Raw genomic sequence first — 5,701 nt, 5'->3', positions numbered from 1 at the left:
GAGATCGTGCCATTGTACTCCAGCCTGGCGACAGAGCCAGTCTCAAAAACAAAAAACAAAAAAAAGTCAAGGATCAACAGATATTTAAAAAGAGGAACTCAGAGAGAACAGGAATAATGAAGAAACAGATTTTTTAAACTATATTTACTGTGTTCAGAAATACTAGAGAAGATTAGCATCATTGAAACAAGAGCAGGATGTTTTCTGAAAGCAACAAAGAACAAGACAGAAAAGGTTCAAGAGCAAAAAAAGTTTTAATTCAATAGAAGAGGTGGAAATCTCCAAGAAAGTGGTAAAAAAAAAAAAAAAAAGAGAGAGAGAGAGAGAGACGGAGATTAGAAGAGACAATGACAATATAAGAAGTTTTTGTTTTGTTTTGTTTTGTTTTGTTTTGTTTTAACTGAGTCTCTCTCTGTCGCCCAGGCTGGAGTGCAGTGGCACCATCTCAGCTCACTGCAACCTCCGCCTCCCGGATTCAAACGATTCTCCTGCCTCAGCATGCCCGAGTAGCTGGGATGACAGGGGCCCGCCACCGTGCCTGGCTAATTTTTGTATTTTTTGTAGAGATGGGGTTTCACCATGTTGGCCAGGCGGATCTTGAACTCCTGACCTCGTGATCCACCCGCCCCGGCCTCCCAGAGTGCTGGGATTACAGGCATGAGCCACCATGCCTGGCCAATATAGAAACTATTAATCAGATGTTTAAGTCACTGTATTTGGGGGAGGTTTGTTACAGAGCTTAGCCTATACTTTCACTAACAAACATACATTCAAAACTTTGAGGGAGGTTTATTTCCCATCCAGGATTCTAGTCTTAGGCAAATTACCAGTCAAGTTGAAGTTGAATAGAGACAGTTTCAAATATTCAAATGTCAAAAAATGTACCTCTTAAGCACTCCTTCTCAGCAAATGACTGAAGCAAAGACTAATGTCACGTGCATGTGTATGTATGCTAGGTGCACAGTAACCAAGACATATGCCCAGGCACACTGGCTCACACCTATAATCCCAACACTGTGGGAGGCAAGGTAGGAGGATCACTTGAGGCCAGGAGTTCAAGACCAGCCTGAGAAACACAGGGTGACTTTGTCTCTACAAAAAATAAAAATAATAATAATAATTAGCCTGGTATGGTGGTGAGAGCCTGTAGTCCCAGCAACTCGTGAGGCTAAGGTGGGAGGATCAGTTGAGCCTAGGATTTCAAGGCCATTAATGAAGAAACTAAAGAAGGAATAAATGAAGTTTATCCCTTCATTTGTTAAACAGATAAATAATATCTACCACTTAGGGTTTTCTAGGATTCAATGGAACACATTACTTTTCTTGCTTCCATCAAAACCATTCACACACACACACACACACACACACACACACACAGCCCTGATTGCAGCCAATTGTTCTTGAGGATAGGAAGGCAATGTATGAATCTTAAGAGAGTCCATCTGCATTTTTCAGTTTACAGACACTGGTGGAGAAGACAGTGAACCTGAGAACTTGACCTTGGAAAATCATTTATTTATGTTAAGAAGCAGATGGCCCATTATTATTTACGAAATACCTTGAAGAGACATTTTGGTTTTGGAAAGAGGGCTGACAGAGCAGTGCTCGGAAAGGAGCACTGAGAGATAAGGAAAGGAGCACTGAGAGCTCGGAAAGGAGCACTGAGAAACAATGAGAGATAAGTTGTTTTACATAATAAAAGAATACAGACTTCACCTGATTATACTAAACAGAACCGAGATAAAGGAAGATTTTCCACAACAAGGCACTCAGGGATGGCGATGGAGGCGCTGTGGATCAAGTCAGCCGGAGAGAAATTTCTGGGGGCTGGAACGGTTACAAAACAATGTTAAGAATATAGCCAGGTGTGATGTCACACCCCTGTGATCCCAGCTACTTGGGAGGCTGAGGCAGGAAGATGGCTTGAGGCTAGGATTTCAAGGCCAGCCTGGGCTACGTGGCGAGATGCTGTCTCTGAAAAAAAAAGAAAGAAAGAAAGAAAGAAAAGAATGTTAGGAAGATAGATGGCTAATATCAAGCTTTACAGCTGATCCTGTCCTTATTTAAAATTCTAATAGTTTGTTCATTATGGATTTCTTCCATTCATTTGGGTGTTTTAAATATTGCATTAAATTGTTATTTATTTTAAGCACTGAGTTTTTGGTGCCCCCTTAAATATGGCACTCAAGGAGAGTGCCTCGCTGGCTTCACCCTGGTCCCTGCCCTTCTAAACCTCCAGGAAAAGTCTGTGACATGGACCAGCTCTGTGTTGATGATAGCTGCCAAATTGGGTTCAGCTCAGGGTGGAACAAAGCAGGCAAGACATGAAAATTCTCTATAAATCAGTGAGAGCGATTTGAACAATGGAGGATTACAAGGTAAACCTTAGAGCAAAGAGAAAAGTAAACAGAGCATGGAATAGTGACGGGGTGTTGCTGGGGATCCCAGAGAAAAGGTGAAGTTTTGCTGTCCCCCGTGCCCACTGTTGGACCCTAAAGCTCAACCGTTCGTTTAGCTGAGCTTCTTCCAGATAGAATGAGAAATTCAAAATACCCTGGCTGGGCTTCCCGCTGGGTCCTGAAAGGAGAGTCCGAGGGTTGGGCGCTGGGTCCCTGAGGAATAGTCTAGCAGTGGGGGCTTGAAGTGGGGGGCCAGGATGGGCCTTCCAACCTCTTTACAGGAATGTTAGAGGCTGGGCGCAGTGGCTCACACCTGTAATCCCGGCACTTTGAGAGGCTGAGGCAGGTGGATCACTTGAGGTCTGGAGTTCGAGACTAGCCTGGCCAACATGGTGAAATCCTGACTCTACTAAAAATACAAAAATTAGCTGGGCGTGGTGGTGCATGCCTGTAATCCCAGCTACTCAGGAGGCTGAGGCAGAAGAATCGCTTGAGCCTGGGAGGCGGAGGTTGCGGTGAGCCGAGATCGCACTACTGCACTCCAGTCTGGGTGACACAGTGAGACCCTGTCTCAAAAAAAAAAAAATAGAAATGTCGAGTAGAGCCAGTTCCAGCATAAGTGAATGCAAGGCGTTCAGAGATGCCATTCAGCGCACAGTATGTGTAGGATGGCTGTTTTGACATCATGTTTGCTTAAAATACAAATTGATAACAAATAAGAATGGTGCTCGTGTTCATCCCTGCTCCACCACTGATGTCTGGGGAGATAAGAACAAGGAAGGGGCTCCTGTCGGCCTCTGTCAGGCAAAGCCTCAGGGTACCTGTTCCACCCCTTGATGTTCTGATGAGTCCAATGTTTTATTTTTCCAGTGTCAGCAATCGAGCAGTGAGTACTACTAGAGGAATCATACCCTTGACTGGGCACGGTGGTTCATGCCTGTAATCCCAGCACTTTGGGAGGCTGAGGTGGGCAGATCACCCGAGGTCAGGAGTTTGAGACCAGCCTAACCAACATGGGGAAACCCCATCTCTACTAAAAATACAAAATTAGCTGGGCATGGTGGCGCACACCTGTAATCCCAGCTACTCGGGAGACTGAGGCAGAAGAATCGCTTGAACCCGGGAGGTGGAGGTTGCAGTGAGCCGAGATCGCACCACTGCATTCCAGCCTGGGCTCAAAACTCTCTCAAAAAAAAAAAAAAGAAGAAAAGAAAAGAAAAGAAAAAAAGAAAGAAAGAAATCACACCCTTGAACAAACAGGTAAATTCATGATCGACAACTTTTGCCTAGTGTCTCAGCCATGCCAGGCACTCCTCTCCCCGCCCCTCATTCAGCTCTCTCGCTTATGCCCTCAGAGTCTATTCAGACTTTCTCCACTCTCCTTCTAGCTCTGAAATGCCCCTACAACTCCCTTGACCCTCAGAAGCCAGATCCTTGTCAACCACTTCACAGAGAAAATGCAACTCACCAGATGGGATATTTCCCCACACGTCATTTTCAAGTTCATTTGCTGCCAATTCCATTTGTTTTGATTTGTTTTCTATCACAAAGGAAGAATTGTCTCTCTTGCTTCAGGCCATGTTCCTCTACTTTTTTCCATCATTGCCCCCTTACGGAGCCTTTAAGACTTTCTTAATTTTTTATTTATTTATTTATTTATTTTTTTGAGACAGAGTTTCGCTCTTGTTACCTGGGCTGGAATGCAATGGCACAATCTCAGCTCACCGCAACCTTCGCCCCCCAGGTTCAAGTGATTCTCCTGCCTCAGCCTCCCAAGTAGCTGGGATTTCAGGCATGCGCCACCACGCCCGACTAATTTTGTATTTTTAGTAGAGATGGGGTTTCTCCATGTTGGCCAGGTTGGTCTCGAACTCCCAACCTCAGGTGATCTGCCCGCCTCAGCCTCCCAAAGTGCTAGGAATTACAGGTGTGAGCCACCGCGCCTGGCCCTAAAACATTTTTTCCTAATTGCTCCCCCCTCCCACTACCTTGTGAAATTGTAACCCCTTAATACATGTTTGTGTACTCTGACCCTTTCAAGGACCACAAATCATTGCAATATCCAAGATGTGGTTGCCCGCTCTGAGAATGCATGATCTATCTAGGGCCACAGCACCCTGAACGCATCCAGTCTCGTCGGATCTCAGATGCTAAGCAGGGTCAGGCCTGGTTAGTACTTGGATGGGAAAATGCAGATATAAGGCCAGTTCCTCCACCCATTCTCCAGATTTTGCCTCCTCCCTCGGAGTCTTCCCCTCATCACTTACACCCAAGGCCTCCAGCATCGTAACCTGTCCCTCTCACTAGCTCTACTGATTACCCATCTCCAGCTCTGGCCTTCTGTCTGTTCCCTTCACAGCCTATTTCTCAAAAAGCAGGCTACCCTCCAAAATGCACTCTGCCTCCATCTCTCCACTGAATCTATTCTCTGTAATATCACGAACACACTCTGTGGGCCCACACGCACACACACTCTTTCAGCCAGCATTCCCCTGTAAGAGCACATTACCAGCCCTTGCCTAGGACATAGCAATACTGAATGATGTCTTTCACAAGAACTGTTTATAACCATCTGAAGCCCTTTTCCCAGCTTTACTGAGGTATGACTGACAAACAAAAGTTGGCTATTTTAGGGTGTATGACGTGATGTTTACTATATGTCTACATTTTGAAATGATTGCCACAATCAAACTAGTTAATATATCCATCACCTCACATAGTTACCTTTTTTTTCATTGTACTGAAAATACTTCAGCAAATTTCCAGTATACAATACATTATTATTAACTATAGTCACTGCTGTGGTTGGGATATGGTTTGTTTGTCCCCATCAAATGTCATGTTGAAATTTAATCCCCAACTGGGAGCGGTGGCTAACGCCTGTAATCCCAGCACTTTGGGAGGCTGAGGTGGGCAGATTGCTTGAGCCAAGGCATTAGAGACCAGCCTCGGCAACATGGTGAAACCCTGTCTCTACAAAAAAAAAAATTAGCCAGGCATGGTGGCACATACCTGTAGTCTCAGCTAGTAGAGGGGCTGAGGTGGGAGGATCGCTTGAGCCCAGGAAAGTCGAGGCTGCAGTGACCTGAGACTGCACCACTGCACTCCAGCCTGGGCAACAGAGTGAGACCCTATCAAAAAAAAAAAAAAAAAAAGGAAATGTAATCCGCAGTGTAGCAGTGTTGGGAGGTGGGGCCTAGTGAGAGGTGTTTGGGCTATGGGGGTGGATCCCTCATGAATGGCCTGGTGCCCTTCTCACAGTAGTGAGTTCTCACTCTCATGAGCCTGGATTGATTCGTGGG

At 45.4% G+C, this 5,701-nt stretch overlaps 1 long non-coding RNA gene across 1 annotated transcript in view; it reads right to left on the bottom strand.

The window, feature by feature from the left end:
• Positions 1 to 1,494: 1,494 nt before the first annotated feature.
• Positions 1,495 to 5,701, bottom strand: part of LOC105549915 — a 36,711-nt gene continuing 32,504 nt past the window's right edge. Inside the window, exons 3-4 of the long non-coding RNA XR_001007631.1 lie at positions 1,663 to 1,974; positions 1,495 to 1,618 (exon numbers count right to left, since the gene is read on the bottom strand). This is a non-coding gene — a long non-coding RNA (uncharacterized LOC105549915). The remainder of the gene's footprint in view (positions 1,619 to 1,662; positions 1,975 to 5,701) is intronic.

The sequence above is a fragment of the Mandrillus leucophaeus genome, unplaced genomic scaffold (genome assembly GCF_000951045.1).
Source record: "Mandrillus leucophaeus isolate KB7577 unplaced genomic scaffold, Mleu.le_1.0 Scaffold46, whole genome shotgun sequence".
Lineage (NCBI taxonomy): Eukaryota > Metazoa > Chordata > Mammalia > Primates > Cercopithecidae > Mandrillus > Mandrillus leucophaeus.
Note: the sequence above shows the minus strand (reverse complement) of the source record. Positions and strands in the feature narration are given on the sequence as shown.